The sequence below is a fragment of the Agelaius tricolor genome, unplaced genomic scaffold (assembly GCF_023055355.1).
Source record: "Agelaius tricolor isolate 1412-34295 unplaced genomic scaffold, bAgeTri1.0.p SCAF_43, whole genome shotgun sequence".
NCBI lineage: Eukaryota > Metazoa > Chordata > Aves > Passeriformes > Icteridae > Agelaius > Agelaius tricolor.
Window position 1 is genome coordinate 2,821,861 of NW_027269303.1, and position 12,390 is coordinate 2,834,250.

At 51.5% G+C, this 12,390-nt stretch overlaps 1 protein-coding gene and 1 long non-coding RNA gene across 2 annotated transcripts in view; one reads left to right on the forward strand and one right to left on the reverse strand.

The window, feature by feature from the left end:
* Positions 1-12,390, forward strand: part of LOC139604077 (zinc finger protein 420-like) — a 249,072-nt gene that overhangs the window by 38,125 nt on the left and 198,557 nt on the right. The gene's annotated exons all lie outside the window — the stretch shown is intronic.
* On the reverse strand, positions 5,687-6,397 carry LOC139604010 (uncharacterized). Its single transcript, XR_011683874.1, has 2 exons — positions 5,989-6,397; positions 5,687-5,761 (listed from the first exon to the last, which is right to left on the reverse strand). It is a non-coding gene; the product is annotated as an uncharacterized lncRNA (long non-coding RNA).

Below are 12,390 nucleotides of genomic sequence, written 5' to 3' on the forward strand. Positions count from 1 at the left end.
CAGGAAAGATGTCTGGCAGCTGGAGCAGGGTCTGGGAAGGGCCTCCAAGGTGGGGCTGGAGCCCTTGGGCTGTGAGCAGAGGCTGAGGGAGCTGGGCTTGTCCAGCCCAGAGCAGGGAAGGCTGAGGGGCTCTTCATCCCAGCCTGGCAGTGCCAGCGAGGAGGGGATGGAGAACACAGAGCCAGGCTCTTCACCGGGGGCCTGGTGGGAGACAAAAGCCAATGGGTGGAAGGGGAAAGAGGGGAGATCAGCCAGGACAGGAGGAGATGAAATGAGTCAGGCTGGTTTCAGCATTTCCTCAACACCAAGAGCAGCCTGACCTCCCTTCTCCACCCACCACTGACAGCTTTGCAAATCAGGAGCTGTTTTTCCCCCACTCCAGGACGAGCATCCTGATACAAGAACTTCATTGTTTTTATATCTGTCACAGAACCACATTTGTCTGAAATTAATTTTAGTATGGAAATCACTTGTGGATGGTGGACTCCTCAGACACTGCTGGAACTTTGAACATAGCTCAGAGAAGAGCGTGATTGTTATTAAATGGTGTCCTGTTCAACAGGGGTCTCCAGGCCATGAGGAGAAACTTTCTGTGCCTCTGAGTCTCAGCAGTTCCTGACCCCCAAAGGACACAAACCTGATGAGTTGTGGTTCCCAATCCAGTGGTGGCACTTGCACCTCCCTCCATCCCCAGAGCAGAGCTCCCTTGTCCCAGAGAGTCCGTGGCAAAGGAGGGATGAAGGAAACAGGACAGGCTGGGGGGATCAGGGGCAAGGCACAGCCAGGGATTTGGGGTGGTTGTGAGCCCAGAGCAGGACCCGGCCCTTGGCCTTGGTGAACCTCATCCCATTGTCCTGGGCCCATGGCTCCAGCCTGTCCAGATCCCTCTGCAGAGCTTCCTGCCCTCCAGCACAGCCACACTCCCACCCAGCCTGGGCTAACCTGGGAACTGACTGAGGGTGCCCTCAATGGCCTCGTCCAGATCAGCAAGAAAGAGATTGAACTGACCTGGCCCAAATCCTGAGCCCTGGGACACCCCTGGATGTGACTCCATTCCTCAGCTGCTCTGAGTGCCAGGGCTGGATGATGGAAATGGTGGTGAGAGGGCAGGGATAAATTGTGATTGATTGGCAGCAATGAAAAGTCTTGCTTTTAATTTCTGTTCAGACCATATTACAAAATGCTGGGGTTCAATACCAACTGGACATTGCTGATATCAATCTATACACAGGAAAAGAAAACTTAACAGGACAAAATAGTTCTCTCTTCATTCTTTTCAATATTGCAAATTCACTTTAAATACACTTCTGAAATCAGACTAATTAACCACAGAAAAAGTGAAAACTTCAATTATTCCCAGGGGATTGTCTTGTTTGGGTGATTTGCAAATATGTTTGTCAGCCTTTTTCAGTGAATTCCTGAAGTGAAGAGCTCAAGAAAGAAGAGGCCTCTGGAGTAATAAAATTCATCATCAACTCCAAGTGGCTGAGGATCCATCCCATACAGAGCAGCAATGAACAGAAATGGGCACAGCTTTGAGGCTGCCCCAGCTCTGGGACGGGCCCTGGGCCTGGAGCAGGAGCAGCTCTTGAGGGTCCCAAGGCCGGGGCTCTTGTGCTGCCCTGGGCAGATGGGATGGCAGCAGGGGCTGCAGAGCTCTCAGCACCTCAGGCCGAGGGGAGCAGGGCAGCCAGGGAGCCTCCTTTGGCCTTGGCCAAGCACCTTCCCCCATGGCTGGGGCTGAGTCCTGTGGCAGCTGCAGCTGCTGCTGTGCCCTTGGCAGGGGCTGAGGCCGTGGGGCCAGGGCCCAGAGCAGCCTGGCCTGAGCAGAGCTGTGGGGCCAGAGCCGGCTGGGCTGGGCTGGGCTCAGAGAGGCCCTTGGTGCTGCCCAGAGCTCAGGGCAGCTGGCAGAGCTTGCAGGGAGCTGGGCTGGGCTCCGAGAGCCTGGCCCAGAAACCATCAGTGTCCATCTCAGCCTGGCTGAGCGTGCAGGGGCAGGACTCAGGCCAGGCCTTGTGGGGCAGGGCCAGCGCCTGTGCAAGGCATTGCAAACAGGCAAGTGGCCCAGAGAGGAGGCTGCTCTGTGCCCTTGGTGGCATGGACAGAGCAGGGAGGGGGCCCAGGACATTTGTCAGTGCCAGCCTCTGTGCCCATGTGTTGGCAGCCCTGGCTGCTGAGCCCAGCTTTGGCCTGGGCTGAGTTTGGCTGTGGCCCAGCTCCATCCTCCTGCGGGGCTCAGGGCCTGTTCCCGGCCATGGCCAGCCCTGGCTGCCTCTCTGCTGGCCCAGAGGCCGGCAGAGCCCGGGGCAGGGCTGTCTGTGCAGCCCCACAGGTGCCAGGGGCTCTGCAGGAGCTGGCAGAGGCTGCCCAGCAGGGAGGCCATGGGGCACAGAGCCCCAAGGCTGCTGTGGGCACCACGGCACAGGGGCCGTTCCCAGCCGCAATGCTCCTGGCCTGGGCTGGGCCTGCACAGGGGCTGGGCCACCATGGCTAGGCCAGCACAGGGCCACAAAGGGGCCACGCAGCCGCTGCCGGGGCTGACAGCAAGGCCAGGCACACACAAGCAATTGCTGAGCGTGGCCTGCACTGGCCAGGCCTGACTGTGCCAAAGGCACAGCTCAGCTGCCCTTGGGGGCTGCAGCAACACTCCAGAGCCCAAAGAGCCTCCATGGCTGGGCTGGAGACCAAGGCTGCAGCAGGGAAATGCAGGGCTGCTGCGGGATGGGGAGGCCATTGAATTCCAGCACACACCTCAGCTCTCTGATGATCCCGGCACCATGCTGGGCCCTGTTTCATATTTTAACAGAGCAGAGCAGATGTTGATGGGACAGGAGTCCTGCAGGTTTGGCAGGGACCTGCAGCTTGCAAGGTGCTCTGCTCTCCCTCAGGTGTTCTCGGAGAGATCCAATCCCAGCTGGGCACCTCAGGGCACAAGTGGCACTGCCTGTCCATGGGCACACAACTCATTTCTACCTGGAAAGGGGCACAGGTTTTAATACTTGTAAATTTTATAATATGCAAGCACATTTTCATTATCTGGGTCATTTGAGTACTCTTTAGACATGGCAAAATTTTCTCACCAGGAACAGCAATTTCCTGGAAGTATACTGATGGCAGGAGAAGAAATACTGATCTTCCCCTCTGCTTGAGTCTCCAATAATCTGTGTATTATATCATCTCCCTTTTCCTCACGGGTGTTACCTGTGCTGTTTAAATGGCCGTCTCTGTGTATGTCTCTTCACTAGACACACTGGATCTTTGTCATTCCCACTGCTTCCAGATTTCTTCCTCCAGATGCTCCCTGGTCATTCAAGTGCCTCTCAACTGACTGGATTCCTGCTTTGAACTTCAGGGAGTTTCCCAATCTTTCTGATATTCAATAAATATCACCTTAGTCAACATCCTAATTGTGTTTATATCTATCACAGAATTACCTTTTCTTATGTCTTTATCTAAAACTGTTCCAGTACAGAAATCCCTTGAGGATGGGGGACATGTCAGATGCGGCTGGGACATCCCAGAGAGCTGAAGGAAGAGCTTGATGGTTATTACACTGTCCAAATGTTCAACTCGTGTTTGTTGGCGAGAAACCTTTCTGTGCCTCTGAGTGTCACCAGGCCCTGAGCCCAAAGGACACAAACCTGATGAATTGTGGTTCTCACTGCAGGGGCTGCACTTGGACCTTGGCTCTGCACAGGAGAGCTCTTCATCCCCTTTCTCTCTTTTCCTCCCTCTGGGCATGGAGGGAGCTCCAGACTTCAGCCTGTGACTCGTGTGTGCAAAGAGCAAATCTGGGCAGAATCGGGGCAGGGAGGGTTTGGGGGGGACCTTGGAATCTGTGCTGGGAACAGAAGGTGTTTTCCATTGCTCTGAGACTGTCTGCTGTGCAAAGTGGATTTAATATCCGGCTGAGGAATGACTTTTGCATTTGATGGAGCTGTGCCTTCCCTTGGCTTTGTTGGCTGACAAGAAATGAACATCCTTCTGTGTCTCGGGCAGCTCCTTCTCCAAGGAAAGCAGGTGGGAGTGGGAGCCAAGGAGCTGAAAGCTGCAGGTGCAGCCTGGGCTGGAGGGAGCTGAGATTTGCACAAGGCTGCTCTGAGTGCCAGGGCTTGGATGGGGGAAATGGTGGGGTGGGGGTAGGGACAGAGTCTGATCGATTTTCATATCTATTTAACTGCTTGAGGAGTTACTTGGATTCAGTGTCAATTGGAGATTGCACATTTCAATGTATTAACAGGAAAAAAAAACACTAAACAGCACCTAAAAAAATCTTTTCTTACTGTTGTTGTAAATAAAATACATTCACTTTGAATACACTACTGAAATCTGTCAAATTAACCACAGAAGATTTGGAAACTTAAATCAAATGATTCCCAGAGGCTTGGCTTGTTCAGGTGTTCTGAATGTTCATGAGCCCTGGGACACTGAATTCCTGCACTGAAGAGCTGAAGGCTGAACAAGCCTCTGGAGCAGTGAAATTCAGCAGCAGCCTCCAAGTTGCTGAGGATGTCAGCAGCCCCCAGTGAGGCCATCCCTGCCCAGAGACCGTGGGGGAATGGGCAGACAAGGAGAGCGTCCCTGGGGCTGGGGCAGCACAACTCAGAGGCACCAGCGGCTCCAGCTGGGCAATGGAGTGTGGGATGTGGCTGGGAAAGCCCTGCCTGGGCTGGGCCAAGCAGCACAGACAAGCCCTGACTCCCATTCCCCAAACAACTCTCTCAAGGAGACATTTAAAAGGAATTACAATTGTTTGTGTTCTCTGAGTTGGACTCCCTGGAGTAATACCAACAAAGATTCTCAGGAGCTGAAAAGAAGAAAACAGTCACTACTGGGAGCTTTAGAAAATCAGAGAAACTTTTGCAAATGGTTTATTATGACATTGTAGTGGTTTTAGTTTGTTAATTTAAGATTTTTCTAATATTGAGATTTCTTAATTGATGAGTGTAGTGAGTTTTCGTGTCGGTTAATTATTTATTTATTTATTTATTTTATTGTGAGATAGGATTAATGGAAAGGTCAAGTAGGCCTAACATTTTAAAAGGGTTTAAAGAAATTTTTATTAAAAGTAAATTTAAAAAGAAAAAAGTAGTAAGAATTATAATAAACCCTTTAGAACACTTTTTTTTCTTTATAACTTTTTCTTTTTAGTGACAGTGTAAAGTAAACTTAAAATTTCTAGTTGGTTTACTATTTCAAGAGTAGTCTTTTTTTAGTTTACTTGGGGAGAGAAGTTTTTCTTGTTAAGGTTATGGATATTTTTTTACAAGAAGAATTTTTTGGTTCTTAATTCCATCATGGATAACAGTTGTCTGGGGAACTTTGTTCTTGTGAAGTTGTTTTTATTGCTACAAGCTTTTTCACAGCTTGTAGATGGGCCATGTCAACTTATGGGGTATTGTTTCAAAGATGAGTTCTTTAAATGTATATGTTTTTATTATTTACTTTTAAAATTATTTTTATCTCTGGGAATAGAGATCTTCTCTTGGGGATACTGGATTACTTGGATTTTTTTCCCTTCTGTTTAAACTTTTTATGAAATTACAGTTATTTTAAAATTTGTTTATTTTATTATGGAGGGGTTTTTTAATATTAATTGTAATTTTTTTAAAAAGTTTTTTGTGTTATAAAGAAAAAGAGTTTTTTCATTATAGTTTACAAGAGAATTTTAGTTTTAAGATTAAGGTATTTTTTCTTCTTTTTTATTTGGGATTTAATTTCTCCTTTACTGACTTTGATGGTTTTATATATTTTTTATATGCTGGTATTTTGTTTTTTTCTTTTACTCGATGGAGCAATGAAGTATTGAAAGGATTAACACCTGACCTGCCAGTAACTTGTGGTGGAAGTTGTGGTTGGGTTGCGTTAGGATTGGTTTTATGGTTGGTTTTGGGTTTTTCTTTGTGTTTAATTTTAGTTGCAGGGTTATTTTGTACGGGTGGTAGGTTGTAGGGGTTTTTGGTTTGAGTTGTATTGGGGAGAGGGGACTTCATGGTGAGATTTTAATAGCTGTGGCTGGCTTTGTTCTGGTTGGGGTTTTGTAGCCTCTTTTGTTTTCCTGTTTGGGAGTTGTTGGGGTTTGGTTTGGTCAGAATGAGGCCAATGGGGGGGGGGCAGCCTGGAGAGGGGGGAAGGGGCTCAGCCCATGGCAGGGTTGCTTGGTTTGGTTTGGTTTGGTTTGGTTTGGTTTGGTTTGGTTTGGTTTGGTTTGGTTTGGTTTGGTTTGGTTTGGTTGAGATGGGGGCCAGGGCCAGGGCCCGCTGCTTCTTTGTTGACTGGAAACAAAAGAGGAGGTTCCTGGGTTTTTTCATAATTAACATTTGTGTTTCACAGAGGCGTGTTCAGTATCTCAGTGGTTTAACAGATTGTCAGTGACACAAAAAGTTTTACATTACTTTTAAAAATTCTTGTCATGTATTACAACAGATATTCAATCAACAAAAAACACTTCTGAAAGCATTGACTTGGCCCATTCAACTTCACAAACTCTAAGCCTGTTCAATTTAAAGTTAATCAACATTTGCAGGAGCACAGAAACAGAAGAAGAAGATGCAGAAAGAGAAAAACTCAAAAAAGATACAGAGAAGCACACACACAGCTACCAACTCCTGGATTCCAGCACTGTTCCGATGGAAATTCCAAGAGGATGCAGGGTCAAGATGTGTGCTTGCCTTGTGGTCAGCCTTCAATACCCCTTGGTCTCCCTGGGCTCTTCCCCCAGGGGGGGCTTGGGCTCATTTGGTCCCTCAGGAGCTGGGCTGGGGGCTGCAGAGGTGGCTGTGGAGCATTGCCTGTGCTGTGCCAGGGACTGGCAGCCACTGCTGGGCTGGGATAGAGGCTCTGGGGGGATTGGGGTTCCAGGGCAGGGCAGGGCTGGGCTTCCAGGGCAGGGCAAGGCTGGACCTGCACCTTCCTCCCCCCACATATGAAATGTTTCCAGCCAATAGTCTCCTCCAATTTGTCACAACAGGCAATATTCAAGGTGGAACCCAAATTCTGGCCATGGGCATCTGGACTAGAAGGACAGTTGTTTTCCATAGAAGAAAAGCACAGAGCCTCAGTGTTTGGAGAGCCTCACTAGACCAAGGCCAGCCAGACTTGTCAGGAATGGAAGATTTTGTCTGGGACCAGACTTTGGATATAGGGAATATTAGAGGTGGAACCCCAATCTCAGCCATGGGCACCTGGAGAAGCAGGATAGTTCTTTTCCATAGGAAGGAAATCACAGAGCCTTCCCCAGTGTTTTTTGAGACCGATGCAAAGTGACCCTTGTAAAACCACTGCAAGACAGACTTGTCCTGGCAATATCCCTATTGGAACAATCGCTGGATATAAGGAAATTTGGAGGTGAAATCCCAGTTCTGGCCACAGGTGCCTGGAGGAAGAGGACAGTTCTTTTCCATAGGAAGAAAAACACGGAGCTGCAGTGCTTCAGCAGCAGATGAGATGAGACCCTCAACATGCCAGGGTCAGCTGGACAAGTCAGGAAGCCCCTCGGAGGCCAAACCAGCCAGATCTGTTCTGTGTCCCCTTGGTTTGTGGGGTCCTACAGTGCCACAATCGTGCCTTGGATCCATGGGGCCCCGCCGTGCCATAATGGTGGCTTGATCCCAGGGGGTCCAGCAGTGTCACGATGGACCCTTGTTTCCATGGGGTCCAGCAATGTCACAATGGCCCCTGGGTTCCAGAAGACCCCACAGTGTCACAATGGTCCCAATGATTCCATGAGGCCTTGCAGTGTCACAATGGACCTTTGGACCCTGGGGGTTTGCAGTGTCACAATGGTCTCCTTGGGCTCCACAGTGTCACAATGGACCATTGATGACAGGAGGCCCCTCTGTGTCACCCTGGAGCTTTGGTTCCATGCAGCCCTGCAATGTCACAAAGGCCTCTTGGTTTCACCAGGCCCCAGAGATCACAATGGTCCCCTTGGTTCTTTGGGGACTCCATGGGTCACAATGGTCTCACTGGTTCCATGAGGCCTCACAGTGTCACAGTGCTTTGCTTATTCCCTTAGGCCTCATAGTGTCACAATGGTCTCCATGATTCAATAGTGCCCCACAGTATAACAATGGTCTCCTTGGTTCCAGGAGGCAGTGAAGTGTCTTAATGATCTCTCCATGGTTCCATGAGGCCCAACAATGTCACTGTGGTCTCTTTGATTCCATGAGGCCCCACAGCGTCACCATGGTCCCTTGGTCTCACAGGGCCCCACAGGGTCACAATGGTCCCTTGGTCTCACAGGGCCCCACAGGGTCACAATGGTCCCTTGGTTCCATGGGCCCTGTGCTGCTGCATTCCCCCCTCCCCTTCTCAGGCCGCCCTGCCAGCTGAGAAATGCTCCTTGGGGCTCGGCCTTGGCCAACAGCCCCTGGGCTCAGCTCCTCTGCAGCTCATCACAAACACTGTCTGCTCCAGGCACTGCTGCTGCCCAACCAGCTCCTACTTTCTGGAGGAGCAGCCCTGGGAACTGGTTCTGTTCCCTCAGTGGCACAACATCCCTGTTCTCACACTGCCAAAGAAAGCTGTTGGTGCCAAGTGTGGCCAGGATGAACCATTGCTGGGACTGAAGCCCCTCTCTTGGGGCCCTGCAAACAGCGCTCCAAAAGGAGCCCTTGGAGCTCTCCTGGGCCAGCGACTCCCTCTGAGTGGGGCCTCTCCCAGCCGGGAACTCTCCCGTTTGCTGCACTCGGGGATCCCCAACAACGACGGAGCCTGGGCCGATCGCCACACTCCTGCAGGCTCAACCCTTCACCCGCTGGGGAGATGCCAAAGGATCCACAGGGAGCATTTCCTGCCCTCAGGGGAATTTCTCCCAGGTGCCTTGCACTGACTCTTTGTGTCTGTGTGCACACAGGAGTGCCTGTGCTGGGGAAAGGTGGCAGAAATGCTGCTCTCTGAGGGGTTTGAGTGCCTTGGATAGCTCAGTCAGTCAGGCCTGTAGATCAGGCTAAATCACAAGGTTTAAGCTAAGTTAAATGCTCCTAAGAGTTGTTCTATCACTAAATTTTTACATTTAATCTAAGTTATAAGCGAAGTTAAATATTGTTAAATATTATTCCTATGTTAAATTGCTAAGTCATAGCTTTTAAGTTAGGTTAAATACTGTTGGGTGCTGTTCTTTTCCTAAATTGTCAAGATGAAGGTATCAGTTAAGGTTAAGGTGTAACTTAAGTCCTGTTAGGTTTGACCTCTGTAATCTTTTTGGCCATATTCCTTTTATCCTTCCCCTCACTGTGTCACACACATACACATGGCTTATTTCTGATTTGATTGCCTGGATTTTCTTTGGTTTTGTTGTTGCTTTGTTTTCTTGCTGTGCCTGAAGTTTCCAGTCAGGAGCAGAGTGACTCTTGCCAAGGAACTTTGTGCGGCTGTCCCTTAATATTCAATCTGGTTTTTGCTGATCCCTTGCTGGGGATTTTTTCAGCGCTCTCAAGGCCTCGTTTGTACCAGGGTGAAGGAGCCCTGGCCCAGGCTCTGGCCCTGGGGGACACGGGGACGCTGCCGGGGGGTCCCTGTCCCCCTGTGCCACCCCCAGGGCCCCTGCCCCCCGTCCCCGTGTCAGGCTCTGGGGTCGATCTCGTGGAACATCCTCTGGGGGAGGCTGCGGCGCCGGGGGCGCAGGGACCCGGGGGGACAGGGGACCCCGCTGTGCACAAGCAGGGTTGGACTGCTCTGGGGGGAACTGTGAGGGGGGCCGGGGCAGAGTGACCTCCCCAGTGACCTCACACAGCCCCTGTGATGTGACACTGCCCCTGGGATGTCACACAACCCCCTGTGATGTCACACAGCCATCTCTGTGATGTCACACAGGCCCTGTGATGTCACACAGCATTCTGTGATGTCACACTGCCCCTGTGATGTCACACTGCCCCTGTGATGTCACACAGCCAACTCTATGATTGTAATGTCATATAGCAGTGCTGTGATGTCACAGAACACTGATGTCACAAAGTCACTCTGTGATGCCTGTGATGTCACAGGCCACTCTATGATGTTTCACAGCCACCAGGTGGTGTCACAGCTCACTCTTTGATGCCACAGAGCCACCCTCTATGATGGCAGACTCTGCTCTATGGCCTCATATCCTACTCTGGGATGTCACAGCCAGCTCTTTGATGTCACAATCACCTCAGTGATGTCACAAAGCCCTCAAGAACTCAGTTACATTGAAACACTGAAGTTTCTTGTATTTTGAAGAGATCCTTGTCATGGGACACAACTGAGAAAGTGTCCCCCGGTTCCAGTCAGAGCAGAACTCTGGAGGCAGTGATGGCAGGTGGGGACAAGCAAGGCAAAGGTGTTTCTGATGCCGAGCAAACCTGGATGTGTTTCAGGAATGCAAAGGGCCAAGGCCTGAGCCCCAGCCCCTGGCCAGGCAGATCCTGTCCCTCCCTCCTTGCTCAGGGCTCTTCCCGGGATGGGCACTGGCATGTGGGGATGGGCAATGCCAAGGGCAGGAGCATGGGGCGGCCCCTGCCAGGCTGCTGAGTAGGGACAAGGAGGCAATGACGCCCCAGGCCTGCAAGGGTCACTTGTCTGCTCGTGGCCTCAGGCCCAGGGCCAGCAGCCATGGCCAAAGTGCTGCCCAAGTTGGCTCTGTCAGGGCTGTCTTGCAGCTGCTGCCCATCCCTGTGCCCTGTGCAGCCCAGGCTGTCCTACGGTGTCCCTGCCCTGCGCCTCTGTCCCTGCAGGCTGTGGGCATCCCCCGGCTGCCCCACCTGGCTGGCCCCTTCCTTTGCGGACAGCTCTGCCTCCTGCCTGCCTCTGCCTGCCCACACAAAGCCTTGGGCCTGATACCAAAAGGGTTCCTTCCATTTCTCCCCTGCCTGTGAATGTGATGTCACAGCCCACTCTGGGATCTCATACAGCACCCCTGTGATGTCGCAGAGCTGACTCAGGGATGTCACCCTGAAATGTCATGCAGCTGCACTGTGATGTCACAGTGATGTGATGTCACTGTGATGTCAGAAGGATACCCTGTGATGTCACTGTCTGTTCTGTGATGTCACAGCCTGCCCTATGCTGTTACACAGCCACCTGGTGATGTCACAACCTACTCCCTCATGTCACAGAGCCACACTCTATGATAGCAAATCTGCTATATGGGCTTACACTATGATGTCACAGACAGCTGGGTGATGTAACAATCCCCTCAGAGATGTCACAAAACCCTTTCTGTGATGTCATACTGCCACTCTGTAATGTCACAGCATACACTTTGACCTCACAGCCCCCTCTATGATATCATACAGCCATGCCATGATGTCACAGCCTGCCCTGTGATGTCACACAGTTCCCTCCATGGTGCTGTAGCTGTTCAGTGACTTCACACAAAGAACTCTGTGCTGTCACACAGCCCCTTGCTGACATCACAGCTGCTCTGTGCCTCCATGACATGGCCAATGAGGTGCTGCTGTGACACAGCCCCCTCTGGGACATGCCACAGCCCCTGCCAGTGCTGAGCCCCTGGGAGCTCTGTCTGTGCCCTGCTGGTGTCCCTGAGGGGCCCTGGTAGTGCCCCAGCGCTGCTGGGCTGTGCACAGGAGCTGCTCCTGGCCAGAGCTGTCTCTCTGCAGCTCTGCTGCCCTTGCCAGGAGCTGCCTCTGGGCCAGGAGCCCGGCCCAGCTCAGCAGCACAGACACAGCACAAGGGCTGTAATGACCCTCTGGGGCTTTCGTGCCCTTTGCAACAGACTCAGTCCCTCAGAGTGTGCTCAAAGGACTTCTCAGGGACTCAAAAAGAGGGTGAAACACCTATGTTTCTCATACTTTAAATAGATCCTTCTGAAGGACAGGACTGAGAAAGTGTCCCCAGGTTCCAGGTAGAGCAGAACACTGGTGGCAGTGATGACAGGTGGGGACAAGCAAGGCAAAGGTGTCTCTGGTGCTGAGCAAACCTGCGCCTCTGTCCCTGCAGGCTGTGGGCATCCCCCGGCTGCCCCACCTGGCTGGCCCCTTCCTTTGCGGACAGCTCTGCCTCCTGCCTGCCTCTGCCTGCCCACACAAAGCCTTGGGCTGCTCCAGGCTCCTGCTGGGGGACGTGCTGCACCACAGCCCTGTCCTGGCAGGGAAATTCCTTTCTCCTGGTGTCCACTCTGGGCCTCCGCAGCTGCCCTTGGTGCTATTATGTCTTCTTCAGGCTCATTCCCACTATGGAGAAAAGCTCCAGCCTCTCTGGAACCACCCTTCAATCCCTCCCAGGCTAGTCCTGTTCTGTCCTCAGGCTCCACACCAGAGCCCAGAGCCTGCAGACTCTCCGTGCTGATTTTGTGATGAGGCCTCCAAACCTCATATTGCGAGATTTCTGAGTCCTCTCCAAGGTCTGTGAAAATGGAAAATAAGAGATCAAAGTTATTTTCTCCCAAATCTTGCAGTGATAAAAGAG